The sequence below is a fragment of the Rutidosis leptorrhynchoides genome, chromosome 4 (genome assembly GCF_046630445.1).
Source record: "Rutidosis leptorrhynchoides isolate AG116_Rl617_1_P2 chromosome 4, CSIRO_AGI_Rlap_v1, whole genome shotgun sequence".
In the NCBI taxonomy this organism is placed as follows: Eukaryota; Viridiplantae; Streptophyta; class Magnoliopsida; order Asterales; family Asteraceae; genus Rutidosis; species Rutidosis leptorrhynchoides.
The window spans coordinates 96,871,209-96,892,518 of record NC_092336.1 but is presented as its reverse complement, the minus strand read 5'-3'; positions in this window follow the sequence as shown (position 1 = coordinate 96,892,518).

The window sequence follows — 21,310 nt, the reverse complement described above, 5'->3', positions numbered from 1 at the left end:
GCCAGGCTGCTCGACCTGAGCACTCATGGACTCTGGTGCGGCTAGAATCAAGTTCTCAATTAAGTCCATTCGCGCCTCCTCTCGGGTTTTGCCAGAACTCTTGCCAGTGTCAGACAGTGTGCGCATTGTGCCCCGGGTCTGAGCTTTTGACATGACAGTAGGCTTCTCGCCTCCTTTTGCCATGAGCGAAAGCAGGACAAAACCTCCCTTGGCCAGGAAGTGTATAGCTTCCTCGTCGTTGATGGGCTTGAGTTGATTAATGTGGCCCTCTTGGGTTTTTTTCTCCTCCGTGTCTCGTTGCTCAGATTCATCTCCATCAGCATCAAACTGCAGTCTGACGCCTTTGATAGTTTCGTTAGGGGTTTCATGAGAGTTATCGTCATTAGGCTTGAAAGGGTTATACGGTTCTTTGCCAGAGTTGACAGTTGGTGATGGATTAGAAACGCCTGTCATCTTGTGCTAAGATGTTGATCAAACGGTCCCACGGATGGCTCCAAATGATCAAGCCAAAATTGACTTGAGTGCCATTAATTAAAATGACTAACCTTCGGAAGGGATTCCTCCGATTAACGTGATGGGTATGAGGGGTGTTGTGGTGGTTGACTTTTACTGAGCCTCCAAGGTGAGCTTAGAAGAGTGATTAGTGGTGGTAAGTGCGATTGTTTTGAATGAGTGATTATGAGTAGTATTTATAGGCATAAGATGACGGTTACCAAGGATAACCGCCATTTGCCCACTAGCCCATGATTACCACTCCTGTAATCCTCTAATCATGCCCACTACCTACTCCACGTTCTCCTAATTTGTTGGATGGGTAGGCAGCCGAGTGAACCAAGTCAAATGATTAACGCTACGCTACGGGTAGCGTAGCGTAGGAATAATCGTGGCTTAAGAATAAGGTTGACTTGGCAGTAATCTAGCCTGAAGTTGAAGCCAGGGGTCCAGCTGGGAGATATGAAATGTCCCGTTCTTATTGATTAAAAACGTTCCATATTAATTGATTTCGTTGCGAGGTTTTGACCTCTATATGAGACGTTTTTCAAAGACTGCATTCATTTTTAAAACAAACCATAACCTTTATTTCATAAATAAAGGTTTAAAAAGCTTTACGTAGATTATCAAATAATGATAATCTAAAATATCCTGTTTACACACGACCATTACATAATGGTTTACAATACAAATATGTTACATCGAAATCAGTTTCTTGAATGCAGTTTTTACACAATATCATACAAACATGGACTCTAAATCTTGTCCTTATTTTAGTATGCAACAGCGGAAGCTCTTAATATTCACCTGAGAATAAACATGCTTTAAACGTCAACAAAAATGTTGGTGAGTTATAGGTTTAACCTATATATATCAAATCGTAACAATAGACCACAAGATTTCATATTTCAATACACATCCCATACATAGAGATAAAAATCATTCATATGGTGAACACCTGGTAACCGACATTAACAAGATGCATATATAAGAATATCCCCATCATTCCGGGATACCCTTCGGATATGATATAAATTTCGAAGTACTAAAGCATCCGGTACTTTGGATGGGGTTTGTTAGGCCCAATAGATCTATCTTTAGGATTCGCGTCAATTAGGGTGTCTGTTCCCTAATTCTTAGATTACCAGACTTAATAAAAAGGGGCATATTCGATTTCGATAATTCAACCATAGAATGTAGTTTCACGTACTTGTGTCTATTTTGTAAATCATTTATAAAACCTGCATGTATTCTCATCCCAAAAATATTAGATTTTAAAAGTGGGACTATAACTCACTTTCACAGATTTTTACTTCGTCGGGAAGTAAGACTTGGCCACTGGTTGATTCACGAACCTATAACAATATATACATATATATCAAAGTATGTTCAAAATATATTTACAACACTTTTAATATATTTTGATGTTTTAAGTTTATTAAGTCAGCTGTCCTCGTTAGTAACCTACAACTAGTTGTCCACAGTTAGATGTACAGAAATAAATCGATAAATATTATCTTGAATCAATCCACGACCCAGTGTATACGTATCTCAGTATTGATCACAACTCAAACTATATATATTTTGGAATCAACCTCAACCCTGTATAGCTAACTCCAACATTCACATATAGAGTGTCTATGGTTGTTCCGAAATATATATAGATGTGTCGACATGATAGGTCGAAACATTGTATACGTGTCTATGGTATCTCAAGATTACATAATATATAATACAAGTTGATTAAGTTATGGTTGGAATAGATTTGTTACCAATTTTCACGTAGCTAAAATGAGAAAAATTATCCAATCTTGTTTTACCCATAACTTCTTCATTTTAAATCCGTTTTGAGTGAATCAAATTGCTATGGTTTCATATTGAACTCTATTTTATGAATCTAAACAGAAAAAGTATAGGTTTATAGACGGAAAAATAAGTTACAAGTCGTTTTTGTAAAGGTAGTCATTTCAGTCGAAAGAACGACGTCTAGATGACCATTTTAGAAAACATACTTCCACTTTGAGTTTAACCATAATTTTTGGATATAGTTTCATGTTCATAATAAAAATCATTTTCTCAGAATAACAACTTTTAAATCAAAGTTTATCATAGTTTTTAATTAACTAACCCAAAACAGCCCGCGGTGTTACTACGACGGCGTAAATCCGGTTTTACGGTGTTTTTCGTGTTTCCAGGTTTTAAATCATTAAGTTAGCATATCATATAGATATAGAACATGTGTTTAGTTGATTTTAAAAGTCAAGTTAGAAGGATTAACTTTTGTTTGCGAACAAGTTTAGAATTAACTAAACTATGTTCTAGTGATTACAAGTTTAAACCTTCGAATAAGATAGCTTTATATGTATGAATCGAATGATGTTATGAACATCATTACTACCTTAAGTTCCTTGGATAAACCTACTGGAAAAGATAAAAATGGATCTAGCTTCAATGGATCCTTGGATGGCTCGAAGTTCTTGAAGCAGAATCATGACACGAAAACAAGTTCAAGTAAGATCATCACTTGAAATAAGATTGTTATAGTTATAGAAATTGAACCAAAGTTTGAATATGATTATTACCTTGTATTAGAATGATAACCTACTGTAAGAAACAAAGATTTCTTGAGGTTGGATGATCACCTTACAAGATTGGAAGTGAGCTAGCAAACTTGAAAGTATTCTTGATTTTATGAAACTAGAACTTTTGGAATTTATGAAGAACACTTAGAACTTGAAGATAGAACTTGAGAGAGTTCAATTAGATGAAGAAAATTGAAGAATGAAAGTGTTTGTAGGTGTTTTTGGTCGTTGGTGTATGGATTAGATATAAAGGATATGTAATTTTGTTTTCATGTAAATAAGTCATGAATGATTACTCATATTTTTGTAATCTTATGAGATATTTCATGCTAGTTGCCAAATGATGGTTCCCACATGTGTTAGGTGACTCACATGGGCTGCTAAGAGCTGATCATTGGAGTGTATATACCAATAGTACATACATCTAAAAGCTGTGTATTGTACGAGTACGAATACGGGTGCATACGAGTAGAATTGTTGATGAAACTGAACGAGAATGTAATTGTAAGCATTTTTGTTAAGTAGAAGTATTTTGATAAGTGTATTGAAGTCTTTCAAAAGTGTATAAATACATATTAAAACACTACATGTATATACATTTTAACTGAGTCGTTAAGTCATCGTTAGTCGTTACATGTAAGTGTTGTTTTGAAACCTTTAGGTTAACGATCTTGTTAAATGTTGTTAACCCAATGTTTATAATATCAAAAGAGATTTTAAATTATTATATTATCATGATATTATGATGTACGAATATCTCTTAATATGATATATATACATTAAATGTCGTTACAACGATAAACGTTACATATATGTCTCGTTTCAAAATCATTAAGTTAGTAGTCTTGTTTTTACATATGTAGTTCATTGTTAATATAATTAATGATATGTTTACTTATCATAATATCATGTTAACTATATATATAACCATATATATGTCATCATATAGTTTTTTTTTACAAGTTTTAACGTTCGTGAATCACCGGTCAACTTGGGTGGTCAATTGTCTATATGAAACCTATTTCAATTAATCAAGTCTTAACAAGTTTGATTGCTTAACATGTTGGAAACATTTAATCATGTAAACATCAATCTCAATTAATATATATAAACATGGAAAAGTTCGGGTCACTACAGTACCTACCCGTTAAATAAATTTCGTCCCGAAATTTTAAGCTGTTGAAGGTGTTGACGAATCTTCTGGAAATAGATGCGGGTATTTCTTCTTCATCTGATCTTCACGCTCCCAGGTGAACTCGGGTCCTCTACGAGCATTCCATCGAACCTTAACAATTGGTATCTTGTTTTGCTTAAGTCTTTTAACCTCACGATCCATTATTTCGACGGGTTCTTCGATGAATTGGAGTTTTTCGTTGATTTGGATTTCATCTAATGGAATAGTGAGATCTTCTTTAGCAAAACATTTCTTCAAATTCGAGACATGGAAAGTGTTATGTACAGCCGCGAGTTGTTGAGGTAACTCAAGTCGGTAAGCTACTGGTCCGACACGATCAATAATCTTGAATGGTCCAATATACCTTGGATTTAATTTCCCTCGTTTACCAAATCGAACAACGCCTTTCCAAGGTGAAACTTTAAGCATGACCATCTCTCCAATTTCAAATTCTATATCTTTTCTTTTAATGTCAGCGTAGCTCTTTTGTCGACTTTGGGCGGTTTTCAACCGTTGTTGAATTTGGATGATCTTCTCGGTAGTTTCTTGTATAATCTCCGGACCCGTAATCTGTCTATCCCCCACCTCACTCCAACAAATCGGAGACCTGCACTTTCTACCATAAAGTGCTTCAAACGGCGCCATCTCAATGCTTGAATGGTAGCTGTTGTTGTAGGAAAATTCTGCTAACGGTAGATGTCGATCCCAACTGTTTCCGAAATCAATAACACATGCTCGTATCATGTCTTCAAGCGTTTGTATCGTCCTTTCGCTCTGCCCATCAGTTTGTGGATGATAGGCAGTACTCATGTCTAGACGAGTTCCTAATGCTTGCTGTAATGTCTGCCAGAATCTTGAAATAAATCTGCCATCCCTATCAGAGATAATAGAGATTGGTATTCCATGTCTGGAGACGACTTCCTTCAAATACAGTCGTGCTAACTTCTCCATCTTGTCATCTTCTCTTATTGGTAGGAAGTGTGCTGATTTGGTGAGACGATCAACTATTACCCAAATAGTATCAAAACCACTTGCAGTCCTTGGCAATTTAGTGATGAAATCCATGGTAATGTTTTCCCATTTCCATTCCGGGATTTCGGGTTGTTGAAGTAGACCTGATGGTTTCTGATGCTCAGCTTTGACCTTAGAACACGTCAAACATTCTCCTACGTATTTAGCAACATCGGCTTTCATACCCGGCCACCAAAAATGTTTCTTGAGATCCTTGTACATCTTCCCCGTTCCAGGATGTATTGAGTATCTGGTTTTATGAGCTTCTCTAAGTACCATTTCTCTCATATCTCCAAATTTTGGTACCCAAATCCTTTCAGCCCTATACCGGGTTCCGTCTTCCCGAATATTAAGATGCTTCTCCGATCCTTTGGGTATTTCATCCTTTAAATTTCCCTCTTTTAAAACTCCTTGTTGCGCCTCCTTTATTTGAGTAGTAATGTTATTATGAATCATTATATTCATAGATTTTACTCGAATGGGTTCTCTATCCTTCCTGCTCAAGGCATCGGCTACCACATTTGCCTTCCCCGGGTGGTAACGAATCTCAAAATCGTAATCATTCAATAATTCAATCCACCTACGCTGCCTCATATTCAGTTGTTTCTGATTAAATATGTGTTGAAGACTTTTGTGGTCGGTATATATAATACTTTTGACCCCATATAAGTAGTGCCTCCAAGTCTTTAATGCAAAAACAACCGCGCCTAATTCCAAATCATGCGTCGTATAATTTTGTTCGTGAATCTTCAATTGTCTAGACGCATAAGCAATCACCTTCGTTCGTTGCATTAATACACAACCGAGACCTTGCTTTGATGCATCACAATAAATCACAAAATCATCATTCCCTTCAGGCAATGACAATATAGGTGCCGTAGTTAGCTTTTTCTTCAATAACTGAAACGCTTTCTCTTGTTCAGCATTCCATTCAAATTTCTTCCCTTTATGCGTTAATGCAGTCAAGGGTTTTGCTATTCTGGAAAAGTCTTGGATGAACCTTCTGTAGTAACCAGCTAGTCCTAAAAACTGGCGTATGTGTTTCGGAGTTTTCGGGGTTTCCCACTTTTCAACAGTTTCTATCTTTGCCGGATCCACCTTAATACCTTCTTTGTTCACTATGTGACCGAGGAATTGAACTTCTTCCAACCAAAATGCACACTTTGAAAACTTAGCGTACAATTCTTCCTTCCTCAATACTTCTAACACCTTTCTCAAATGTTCACCGTGTTCTTGGTCATTCTTTGAGTAAATAAGTATGTCATCAATGAAAACAATGACAAACTTGTCAAGGTATGGTCCACACACTCGGTTCATAAGGTCCATGAACACAGCTGGTGCATTAGTTAAACCAAACGGCATGACCATAAACTCGTAATGACCGTAACGTGTTCTGAAAGCAGTCTTTGGAATATCATCTTCTTTCACCCGCATTTGATGATACCCGGAACGTAAGTCAATCTTTGAATAAACAGACGAGCCTTGTAGTTGATCAAATAAGTCGTCGATTCTCGGTAGTGGGTAGCGGTTCTTGATGGTAAGTTTGTTCAACTCTCGGTAGTCGATACACAACCTGAATGTACCATCTTTCTACTTGACAAACAAAACAGGAGCTCCCCACGGTGATGTGCTTGGTCGAATGAAACCACGCTCTAAAAGTTCTTGTAATTGGCTTTGCAGTTCTTTCATCTCGCTGGGTGCGAGTCTGTAAGGAGCACGAGCTATTGGTGCAGCTCCTGGTACAAGATCTATTTGAAATTCAACGGATCGATGTGGGGGTAATCCCGGTAATTCTTTCGGAAATACATCGAGAAATTCTTTTGCAATGGGAACATCATTGATGCTCTTTTCTTCAGTTTGTACTTTCTCGACGTGTGCTAGAACAGCATAGTAACCTTTTCTTATTAGTTTTTGTGCCTTCAAATTACTAATAAGATGTAGCTTCGTGTTGCCCTTTTCTCCGTACACCATTAAGGGTTTTCCTTTTTCTCGTATAATGCGAATTGCATTTTTGTAACAAACGATCTCCGCTTTCACTTCTTTCAACCAGTCCATACCGATTATCACATCAAAACTCCCTAACTCTACTGGTATCAAATCAATCTTAAATGTTTCGCTAACCAGTTTAATTTCTCGATTCCGACATATATTATCTGCTGAAATTAATTTACCATTTGCTAATTCGAGTAAAAATTTACTATCCAAAGGCGTCAATGGACAACTTAATTTAGCACAAAAATCTCTACTCATATAGCTTCTATCTGCACCCGAATCAAATAAAACGTAAGCAGATTTATTGTCAATAAGAAACGTACCCGTAACAAGCTCCGGGTCTTCCTGTGCCTCTGCCGCATTAATATTGAAAACTCTTCCACGACCTTGTCCATTCGTGTTCTCCTGGTTCGGGCAATTTCTAATAATGTGGCCCGGTTTTCCACATTTATAACAAACTACATTGGCATAACTTGCTCCGACACTACTTGCTCCGCCATTACTCGTTCCGACACCATTTGTTCCTTTCGTTCTATTAACCCCTGGTCCGTAGACCTCACACTTTGCCGCGCTATGACCATTTCTTTTACACTTGTTGCAAAATTTGGTGCAGAACCCCGAGTGATTCTTTTCACACCTTTGGCATAGCTGCTTCTGATTGTTGTTGTTGTTGCGGTTATTATTGTTGTTGGGATAATTGTTGTAGTTGTTGTTGTTGTTGTTGTTGTTGTTGTTGTTGTTGTTGGGTCGTTTGTTGCAGTTGCGATTGATGTTGCGATTGTTGGGATAATTGTTGCGATTATTGATGTAATTGTTGTTGTTGTTGTATTGGTGATTCTTATCACCGTTTTCCTCCCACTTTCTTTTGACTTGCTTCACATTGGCCTCTTCAGCAGTCTGTTCTTTAATTCTTTCTTCAATTTGGTTCACGAGTTTGTGAGCCATTCTACATGCCTGTTGTATGGAGGCGGGCTCGTGTGAACTTATATCTTCTTGGATTCTTTCAGGTAATCCTTTCACAAACGCGTCGATCTTCTCTTCCTCATCTTCGAATGCTCCCGGACACAATAGGCACAATTCTGTGAATCGTCTTTCGTACGTGGTAATATCAAATCCTTGGGTTCGTAACCCTCTAAGTTCTGTCTTGAGCTTATTGACCTCGGTTCTGGGACGGTACTTCTTGTTCATCAAGTGCTTGAATGCTGACCACGGTAGTGCGTACGCATCGTCTTGTCCCACTTGCTCTAGATAGGTATTCCACCATGTTAACGCAGAACCTGTGAAGGTATGCGTAGCGTACTTTACTTTGTCCTCTTCAGTACACTTACTTATGGCAAACACCGATTCGACCTTCTCGGTCCACCGTTTCAATCCGATCGGTCCTTCGGTTCCATCAAATTCCAAAGGTTTGCAGGCAGTGAATTCTTTGTAGGTGCATCCTACACGATTTCCTGTACTGCTAGATCCAAGGTTATTGTTGGTATGTAGCGCAGCCTGTACTGCGGCTATGTTTGAAGCTAGAAAAGTACGGAATTCCTCTTCATTCATATTCACGGTGTGTCGAGTAGTCGGTGCCATTTCCTTCAAAATAGTTAAATGGAACAAGTTAATCATACAGAATATTAAGAGTAGTTAATAGTATTTCGTAGCATAATATGAACTCATTTATAAAAGCTTTTTCTTCATATTAGCGTTTTATAAGTTTAAATTCGGGTAGTACCTACCCGTTAAGTTCATACTTAGTAGCTAATATACAATTCAACTACTACAATTCTATATGAAAAACTGATTATAATAATATTTCGCGTTCAAACTTTTATACAATATTTTACAAACTTACAATACCGCTTATTTTACATAAAGCATGAAATATAGCACACAATAACTTTGATACAAGATAGTTGTGAAGATAATTCTAGCTAGTACACAAGTCGTTCAGCAAAGGCAATAAAGACACGTAATTCATACGTCCAGAAACAAGTCATGCATTCTGGTTTTACTAGGACTACTTCCCATCCTTGGTCTTGTGCAACATAACCGTTATGGCCGTTGATAAGACAGCGTGTTGTAACGTCGTCAAAGGGACGAGGGTTACGTAATGTCCAACAGTCCCGTAATAATCTAAAAACCTCATTTCTTACCCCAATTACCGACTCCGTCACTTGTGGAAACGTTTTGTTTAATAGTTATAGCCCGATGTTCTTGTTCTCACTTTGGTGAGAAGCGAACATTACTAATACGTAAGCATAACATGCTTCTTTATGTTGCATGTTAGCCGCTTTTTCTAAATCACGAAGTCCAATATTCGGATATATTGAGTCAAAATAATTTCTTAACCCGTTGCGTAAAATAGCATTTGGGTTCCCCGCAATATATGCGTCAAAGTAAACACATCGTAACTTATGGGTTTCCCAATGTGATATCCCCCATCTTTCAAACGAAAGTCTTTTATAAACCAAGATATTCTTGGAACGTTCTTCGAATGTCTTACAAACTGATCTCGCCTTAAATAGTTGTGCCGAGGAATTCTGGCCGACTCTAGACAAGATTTCATCAATCATGTCTCCGGGTAGGTCTCTTAAAATATTGGGTTGTCTATCCATTTTGTGTTTTTAAACTGTAAAATAGACAAGAGTTAGATTCATAAAAAAATACTTATTAATACAAGCAATTTTTACATATATCATAAAGCATAAGAACACTATATTACATATATTACACCACACGAATACAACTATCTTATTCCGACTCGCTCGTTTCTTCTTCTTCGGTTTTGGTTCGTTTTACCAAGTTTCTAGGGATATATGATGTTCCCCTAATACGAGCCGTCGTTGTCCACATTGGTTTAGAAAAACCTGGTGGTTTAGAGGTTCCCGGGTCATTGTTACAACTTAAGGACTTCAGGCGTTGACGATACATATAAAGTTCATCGGGGTTGGAATTAGATTTCTCTATTTTTATGCCATTTCCCTTATTATTTTCTTTTGCCTTTTTAAATTCAGTTGGGGTAATTTCTATAACATCATCGGAATTCTCGTCGGAATCCGATTCATCGGAGAATTGGTAATCCTCCCAATATTTTGCTTCCTTGGCGGAAACACCATTGACCATAATTAACCTTGGTCGGTTGGTTGAGGATTTTCTTTTACTTACCCGTTTTATTATTTCCCCCACCGGTTCTATTTCTTCATCCGGTTCCGATTCTTCTTCCGGTTCCGATTCTTCTTCCGGTTCCGACTCTTCTTCCGGTTCCTCTTCGGGAACTTGTGAATCAGTCCACGAATCATTCCAATTTACATTTGACTCTTCATTATTATTAGGTGAGTCAATGGGACTTGTTCTAGAGGTAGACATCTATCACATAATATCAAACGCGTTAAGAGATTAATATATCACATAATATTCACATGTTAAAAATATATAGTTTCCAACAAAATTTGTTAAGCAATCATTTTTCAAGTAAACACGGTCGAAGTCCAGACTCACTAATGCATCCTAACAAACTCGAAAAGACACACTAATGAAAAATTCTGGTTCTCTAAGACCAACGCTCGGATACCAACTGAAATGTCCCGTTCTTATTGATTAAAAACGTTCCATATTAATTGATTTCGTTGCGAGGTTTTGACCTCTATATGAGACGTTTTTCAAAGACTGCATTCATTTTTAAAACAAACCATAACCTTTATTTCATAAATAAAGGTTTAAAAAGCTTTACGTAGATTATCAAATAATGATAATCTAAAATATCCTGTTTACACACGACCATTACATAATGGTTTACAATACAAATATGTTACATCGAAATCAGTTTCTTGAATGCAGTTTTTACACAATATCATACAAACATGGACTCCAAATCTTGTCCTTATTTTAGTATGCAACAGCGGAAGCTCTTAATATTCACCTGAGAATAAACATGCTTTAAACGTCAACAAAAATGTTGGTGAGTTATAGGTTTAACCTATATATATCAAATCGTAACAATAGACCACAAGATTTCATATTTCAATACACATCCCATACATAGAGATAAAAATCATTCATATGGTGAACACCTGGTAACCGACATTAACAAGATGCATATATAAGAATATCCCCATCATTCCGGGACACCCTTCGGATATGATATAAATTTCGAAGTACTAAAGCATCCGGTACTTTGGATGGGGTTTGTTAGGCCCAATAGATCTATCTTTAGGATTCGCGTCAATTAGGGTGTCTGTTCCCTAATTCTTAGATTACCAGACTTAATAAAAAGGGGCATATTCGATTTCGATAATTCAACCATAGAATGTAGTTTCACGTACTTGTGTCTATTTTGTAAATCATTTATAAAACCTGCATGTATTCTCATCCCAAAAATATTAGATTTTAAAAGTGGGACTATAACTCACTTTCACAGATTTTTACTTCGTCGGGAAGTAAGACTTGGCCACTGGTTGATTCACGAACCTATAACAATATATACATATATATCAAAGTATGTTCAAAATATATTTACAACACTTTTAATATATTTTGATGTTTTAAGTTTATTAAGTCAGCTGTCCTCGTTAGTAACCTACAACTAGTTGTCCACAGTTAGATGTACAGAAATAAATCGATAAATATTATCTTGAATCAATCCACGACCCAGTGTATACGTATCTCAGTATTGATCACAACTCAAACTATATATATTTTGGAATCAACCTCAACCCTGTATAGCTAACTCCAACATTCACATATAGAGTGTCTATGGTTGTTCCGAAATATATATAGATGTGTCGACATGATAGGTCAAAACATTGTATACGTGTCTATGGTATCTCAAGATTACATAATATATAATACAAGTTGATTAAGTTATGGTTGGAATAGATTTGTTACCAATTTTCACGTAGCTAAAATGAGAAAAATTATCCAATCTTGTTTTACCCATAACTTCTTCATTTTAAATCCGTTTTGAGTGAATCAAATTGCTATGGTTTCATATTGAACTCTATTTTATGAATCTAAACAGAAAAAGTATAGGTTTATAGACGGAAAAATAAGTTACAAGTCGTTTTTGTAAAGGTAGTCATTTCAGTCGAAAGAACGACGTCTAGATGACCATTTTAGAAAACATACTTCCACTTTGAGTTTAACCATAATTTTTGGATATAGTTTCATGTTCATAATAAAAATCATTTTCTCAGAATAACAACTTTTAAATCAAAGTTTATCATAGTTTTTAATTAACTAACCCAAAACAGCCCGCGGTGTTACTACGACGGCGTAAATCCGGTTTTACGGTGTTTTTCGTGTTTCCAGGTTTTAAATCATTAAGTTAGCATATCATATAGATATAGAACATGTGTTTAGTTGATTTTAAAAGTCAAGTTAGAAGGATTAACTTTTGTTTGCGAACAAGTTTAGAATTAACTAAACTATGTTCTAGTGATTACAAGTTTAAACCTTCGAATAAGATAGATTTATATGTATGAATCGAATGATGTTATGAACATCATTACTACCTTAAGTTCCTTGGATAAACCTACTGGAAAAGAGAAAAATGGATCTAGCTTCAATGGATCCTTGGATGGCTCGAAGTTCTTGAAGCAGAATCATGACACGAAAACAAGTTCAAGTAAGATCATCACTTGAAATAAGATTGTTATAGTTATAGAAATTGAACCAAAGTTTGAATATGATTATTACCTTGTATTAGAATGATAACCTACTGTAAGAAACAAAGATTTCTTGAGGTTGGATGATCACCTTACAAGATTGGAAGTGAGCTAGCAAACTTGAAAGTATTCTTGATTTTATGAAACTAGAACTTTTGGAATTTATGAAGAACACTTAGAAATTGAAGATAGAACTTGAGAGAGTTCAATTAGATGAAGAAAATTGAAGAATGAAAGTGTTTGTAGGTGTTTTTGGTCGTTGGTGTATGGATTAGATATAAAGGATATGTAATTTTGTTTTCATGTAAATAAGTCATGAATGATTACTCATATTTTTGTAATCTTATGAGATATTTCATGCTAGTTGCCAAATGATGGTTCCCACATGTGTTAGGTGACTCACATGGGCTGCTAAGAGATGATCATTGGAGTGTATATACCAATAGTACATACATCTAAAAGCTGTGTATTGTACGAGTACGAATACGGGTGCATACGAGTAGAATTGTTGATGAAACTGAACGAGAATGTAATTGTAAGCATTTTTGTTAAGTAGAAGTATTTTGATAAGTGTATTGAAGTCTTTCAAAAGTGTATAAATACATATTAAAACACTACATGTATATACATTTTAACTGAGTCGTTAAGTCATCGTTAGTCGTTACATGTAAGTGTTGTTTTGAAACCTTTAGGTTAACGATCTTGTTAAATGTTGTTAACCCAATGTTTATAATATCAAAAGAGATTTTAAATTATTATATTATCATGATATTATGATGTACGAATATCTCTTAATATGATATATATATACATTAAATGTCGTTACAACGATAAACGTTACATATATGTCTCGTTTCAAAATCATTAAGTTAGTAGTCTTGTTTTTACATATGTAGTTCATTGTTAATATAATTAATGATATGTTTACTTATCATAATATCATGTTAACTATATATATAACCATATATATGTCATCATATAGTTTTTTTTTTACAAGTTTTAACGTTCGTGAATCACCGGTCAACTTGGGTGGTCAATTGTCTATATGAAACCTATTTCAATTAATCAAGTCTTAACAAGTTTGATTGCTTAACATGTTGGAAACATTTAATCATGTAAACATCAATCTCAATTAATATATATAAACATGGAAAAGTTCGGGTCACTACAAGATACGTCATGCGTCGCACGTGACGGCCATGGCGGGACGTACGTCATTATAAATCTTGTTATGTGAATTTGTTGAGATATTAGGTTTTATACTTTTGGGATGGATGAAGAAGGGAAAGTGGAGAAGAAGTGGAAAAGGGAAGAACAACATTAAAATGACCAAAATACCCTCACATGTTTCGCACATGATTGAGGTTAACAGAATTTTGGACGGAATGTTGACAGAAGGAGGACCTGTGTTCATATTTACAACATGAGAGACAACACAAGCAAAAAAAAAAAGAATAAGGATGACCTGAGAAGGTTGGATACAAGTTCAGGGACGACGAACGTAATTTTGTCTTAATAAAATGTACACATATACGAGAAAAAAAATAAAAGTTCAATATACATATACTCTTGTCCTCAAACATGATTGAAAAAGAAATGGAAAAGGGCGGTTGGACGGACAGAGGCATGGGCGGCGCACTGCCAACGACGCTCAGGTAGGCGAACTTGTGGATAGCTAGGGAGAATGAACCGTTGGGAGAGCTCTTATATAAAAGCTAATAAGTTAAAAGTATTTTGGTTAAATAAAAATATTGTTAAGTTTAAATGAATATGAATTTGAGTATCATAGATTCTAGTATGTAGTAAAGAACATAGTTTCTGAGAGGAACTACAACTTACATAATCTGACAAGATCAAGATCAAGATCAATATTAAAGACTTAATCAATACGCGTGAAAACTTAAACATATAAGAATAAAGAGGTTTCATTCAAACGAATATCTCCCCATTCTGGTAGAAGATTTGAAGTGATACGATTTTATCATGTTTCCTTACTTATCAAATACGGAGTAGTTTTTTATAAAACTAGATCATGCTTCATGAAATCTCAAGTCTATAGATATGAACTTATGTTTACTTCTCAAATCGTTCATTCTCTTGTTAATCTTGACAATTAATATCATCTATGTAATTGGGTATGCATTACTGATACGTTGAGATAACCAATTTGTTTAATTTAATTATTTACACACTTGATATTATTTGAATCATTTCAATTGATTGTTAATATCTTGTTTAATTAAATACTAATGTTCTACGTCACTGAATTGGAACAAAAAATTATTAATATTACCGGTAACCTAACATACTTAAACGTGCTTAAACGACTAATATCGGTATATGTCATACACCAGTTCTCACTCTAGCCATCGAGGGCATTGATAAACGACTACGATTGTGAGATTCGCTATCATCCCGGGAAAGCAAATGTAGTGGCCGACGCTTTAAGCAGAAAGGAACGAGAACCAATTCGAGTACGAGCGATGAACATAAAAATTCGTATGAATCTCAACTCACAAATCAAAGAGGCTCAACGAGAAGCTCTTACTAAAGAAAACATAGGAAATGAAATAATGAAAAAGTATGCGAAGCAACTCATTATACGGGAAGACGGAATTCGATATTTTGCAAACCGTATTTGGGTACCGAAGTTGGGTGGATTAAGGAAGTTGATATTGAATGAGGCACACAAGACAAGATACTCGATACATCCTGGAGTTGGAAAGATGTACCAAGATCTTAAGATGCATTATTGGTGGCCTAATTTAAAGACAGACGTTGCAACGTATGTTGGGGAATGTTTAACTTGTTCTAAAGTTAAAGCAGAACACCAGAAGCCGTCAGGGTTACTTCAACAACCAGAAATCCCAGAATGGAAATGGGATGGTATTACCATGGATTTCATCACAAAGTTACCTAAGACTGCCTGGGGTTATGACACCATTTGGGTAATAGTTGATCGACTCACCAAATCTGCACATTTCTTGCCTATAAAGGAAACGGATAGAATGGAGAAACTATTATGACTGTACATAAAGGAAATTGTTTCAAGGCATGGAATACCTATTTCCATTATATCCGATCGTGATAGTAGATTTACATCAAAGTTCTGGCAATCACTACAGGAGGCCCTAAGAACTCGTTTGGATATGAGTACCGCATATCATCCGCAAACTGACGGGCAGAGTGAAAGAACAATTCAGACTCTTGAAGACATGCTTAGGGCATGTGTGATCGATTTTGGAAATGGATGGGATAAATATCTACCATTAGCAGAATTCTCGTATAATAATAGTTATCATGCGAGCATTAAAGCTGCACCATTCGAAGCACTGTACGGAAGGAAGTGTAGATCCCCTATATGTTGGAACGAAGTAGGAAATCGACAATTAACTGGACCCGAGATCATCCATGAAACTACTGAGAAGATAGTGCAAATCAAGGAGAGATTGAAAACAACCCGTAGTCGCCAAAAGAGCTACGCAGATGTCCGAAGGAAACCATTAGAGTTTCAGATCGGTGACATGGTTATGTTAAAGGTGTCACCTTGGAAAGGTGTAATACGTTTCGGTAAAAGGGGTAAACTGAACCCAAGGTATGTAGGCCCGTTCAAGATCATCGAACGCATTGGACCGGTAGCTTATCGACTCGAGTTACCGCAACAACTCGCCGGAGTACATAATACATTTCACGTATCAAACCTTAAGAAATGTCTTGCAAAGGAAGATCTCACCATTCCTCTTGAAGAAATCCAAGTCGACGAGAAACTACAATTCATAGAAGAACCAGTCGAAATCATGGACCGTGAAGTTAAACAACTCAAGCAGAGCAACATACCGATCGTTAAGGTTCATTGGAATGCTCGAAGGGGTCCCGAGTTTACTTGGGAACGAGAGGATCGGATGAAACGAAAGTACCCACATTTGTTTCCCGAGAACGCAAAATAGGTACAATTTTAAAATTTCGGGACGAAATTTATTTAACGGGTAGGTACTGTAACGACCCGGAATTTTCCGATCATTCTATACTTATGAGATTAATATTTACATAAATTAAACCTCACCAACATGATAAGCAATCCAAACTGTTGAGACTTATATTTTTTAAAAGAGTTTTACACAACGTTTGACCGTCCAATTTGACCGATGATATCACGAACTATATAACACACGATAATTATACGATTATGTATATGTACATATCTATACATATTTAACATGATTTAAGGATGGTTTAACATTTCATTGTGAACTAACAACAATGAGTTATAAGTATACTTTGAGACCACTAACTTAAGTTTTCAAAACGATAACTATATGTAACGTTCTTTGACATATATACTTACAATCTATAATGTATTGTGATTTATGTCACCAATATGATTTAAGTGTAATAGGATTAATTTGTAACTAAAATAATCTTGATAAATATCGAACAAGTTTGGGGAAGTGTGGAGTGCACACTTGTTTGAACTTATCTTGATTATGACGGGGGTTCGGGGGCAGCGCCCCCGATAAGCGGGGTCCAAGGGGTGGCAACCCCTGACGGGGTCCAAGGGGCAGAGCCCCTGGCTGGGGTCGAGCTGCCAGGTCAGCTTGGAATTTTTTTTTTGGGCTAACATTGCTTTATTAAAAAATGTCTTAAAATTTTATTTTTGGCCCAGTTGGACCCAAAATAAAAGCCCGATTTTGAGCTTCTTTTACCGTATCATACCCATCATCTATACGTATTTACTATTGGTAAATACACATCAAATCAATATCCTTATCTGCCTTAGATCTGCCCTAGATAAGAGGGAATCTTATTTGTAAGCTAGCATACATTATTACTCAAAAATTCAACACAATAATTTGTCCTTGTTCCCTCAACAACCAGACTGTCCTATAAGTATCACCATCACCTTGGTTTTTCATTTCATTCTTACAACCATCTTTCTCTAACCAAAAACACACTCTTAGGAACTCTAAGTGTTCTTCACAATCTCAGAAAATACTCATGAAGAACTAGCTTCATGAACGACCTATAATCATCATAAGAAAGTTTGATCAAGATTATTTTCTATCTTTTCCAGTAGCTTTATCCAAGTAACTTGAGGTAGTAACCTTATTCATAATCTTATTCGATTCATATTTATATAGCTATCTTATTTTGTGTTATAAAATTTTTAACAACAAGAACATAGTTTGAATGATTTCAAACCTGTTCGCAAACTAAATAGATCCTTCTAATTTGATTTTTAAAACACTTCAAAACCTGTAATATATCATATTATGACAAAATCGGATTAATCATATCTTGGCTAATTAACATAATATTTAATATATATTTACTTATGATTTGATTTTATATATTTCAGGACCACCCGTAAACAACACGAGAAGATTAATCATAAGACCTCATGATTGTACGCAACACGTCATCTGACAACACGGTACTTTATGTACGCAACACGTCATTTGACAACATGGTACCATGGGTCGAGATTAATTCTGATCAATACGAATACGATGGGGTCTTTATTTATTTTATTGAGCAACTAATTGTGGACCATTAACAACAGACTGCTAACTACGGACTAAGAAAATATTAAAAGTATTATAAGTATATATATATGTAACGATTACTTGAAAAGAAAATATGTTGATATATTATATATATGGTTAGGTTCGTGATATCTATCGGAGACCAAGTCGAGTTAAATACCTTCAAGGAAAAGGTGAGTATATAGTCCCACTTTTAAACTCTAAATATTTCGGGATGAGAATACATGCATTTTATGATTTACGTTATGGACACAAGTGATTAAAAATATATATTCTACGTTGAGTTGTACCACTGGCATACTTCCCTGTAACTTGTTAACTATTATTTACATGAGGTATTGTAAACGCGAATCCTGTTGATAGATCTATCGGGCCTGACAACCCCAACCGGACTGGACGACCAGTATTCAACGGTTGCACAGTACTTCGTTTCGGTAACTACACTCGGTACGGTGTAGTAAGATTTCATAATAAAGGGAATATGCGACGTTGATTAAATGTTAAGTATGGTTATCAAGTGCTCAACAACTTAGAATATTTTTATTAAAACGTTTATATATGAAATCTTGTGGTCTATATTTATAACGCTGCCGGCATTAAACCTATATCTCACCAACTTTATGTTGACGTTTTAAGCGTGTTTATTCTCAGGTGATAACTAAAAGCTTCCGCTGCAACATGTTGAATTTAAGCAAGATCTTGAGTATGCATATTTGTGTCAAAAATAAAACTGCATATCGGAGGATTTGTAATGTAAAATATGTTGGAGGTCGTATTGTTATTATCACATGTAAATTTTGTAAGTCTAAGATTATCGCTAAACGATAATCATTATTAAGTTGTTTAAACCTTGTATTTGTAATAAAAGCTATGGTTTGTATTGTAAAAACGAATGCAGTTTTTGAAAAATGTCGCATATAGAGGTCAATACCTCGCGATGAAATCATATGTTATTGTATTCGTCCTTATGGTTAAGGTCGGGTTATGACAATTATTTTTGGGATTATTATCGGGGGTAAAAACGTGACTCTTTGGTTGATATCAGGGTTCGAAAAATAAAATAGCTTGGATTAAATGGGATGCTATTCTTTTATCCTATATGGATGGGGGTTAAATATCAGGTCACTCAATAGCAAAAATCTTGTTTTATTCGGAAAATGGTGATGGCGGTTCAAAACTGAACTGAGGCTCTTTGGCTAAAAATTATAAAAAGTATTTATGGATCATGCAGTGGCTTAGTTATGGATCGTGTCACTCATCAGCCTCCTTTAATGCAGGTTATGAAATTAGCAACATTGGAATTTCTTTCTCAAGTTCCTTTATCGGAATGGTGGGTAACGGGAGAGCACGACCTTTTGGGATGAGTTACTAATAGAAAATCAGCGCCTAAAAGAAAGATTTATGAGGCTATATAGATTGGAAGCGGACATGAACGTCTTTATAAAAGATAGGATCGAGTGGAATGGTTCATCTACTTGCTTCAATTGGAACTGGATTCACCTTCCAATAGGGTGCACTAATAGTGAGCTAGAGGAAATGCAAAATGCAATTTCTTCTTATGTTTTTTATCGTAGGAAAAATGACATGTGGAAGTTGAACTTAGCAAAAAACAGAGTTCTCATTGTTTGTAAACTTTAAGCATTAATCGACGATAATATGTTAATGACCCAGTCCTCAGCCTTTGCAAAAAAACACAACAATTTGGTGCCAAAAAAAATGAAGTTTTCGTTTGAAGAGCCTTGAAACGAAGACTCCCTGCACGGGGAGATCTCCTGTATGTGACGACGAGTTTGAAATGGTTGAACACTGCTTGATATTCTGCAAACACGCATAGGATGTAGGGGATCAAATGTACAAATGGTGGTATGTAGGTAACGTATCTAACCTTAGCATTAACGACATGTTTCGTGGTAACTCGTCTCAAGAAATGACACAATTCGGGGAAAAAATATGGCAAGCGGTTGAATGGTCATGTGGTTATTTGCTTTAGAATAACTGAAAACAAATTGTTAGAATCCTCTGGTAGCTCTAAATAATATTCAAGTTAAACCGTTTGATAGAATTTCACATAGATTAAGAGATAAAAAGATCGAGTGACACAATTGGATAATGAATCGTGGAATGTATGTGTATGTTAGTTCGCGTTGTGCTGCTCTCTCTGCATCACTTGCAACGTATGTTTTGTATTTTATACTCCACTGTGTGCTGTACATAGCGTTGTTTAGAGTCGCGGTGTTCTCCATGTAGTAGACATGGTTAGCTGGTGTTATTTTCTCGATTGTTATAGTTTGATCAATGACTAATTTGCCTTCTCGCTTTTACAACAAAAGTAGATAAATTAACGTTCTAATTTGTTAACATAGTTTTTACAATAATTTTTGCACGTTCAATTTTTTTTAACCATAGCCTATAAATCCATTTTACAATACTAAACACTCTAAATACACAAATTTTCACATACAATTAGCACAATCTCTTTTCTTTAAGTTTGTTGAATGACAAATGATATGGTGCATACGTATGTGTTCACATATAACACTACTGTTAGACCATATATAATGGTGATGGGGTTCATGGGGTGATGAGGGTTTTTGTAGGGTATAGTGCTGAGTTGGCAAATGTGATGGGATGATGGCGTGATGAAGTTTGTAGTGGTAGGCGTCATGGTTGTGTGATGGGTTAGATTGGTCCCACATTTTTATTTGTTTATTCATTTTTGTTTGAGTTATTTTTTTTTAAGTTGTTTGTCCCTCATTGGTCCCACTACCACCAACTGCAGGTGGAGTATACCACTTAGGTCGCAGCTTTAAGAATTCCCAAACCTCCTTGTAACTCCACTGCTTCGCATTCTGGTCTTGATATCTT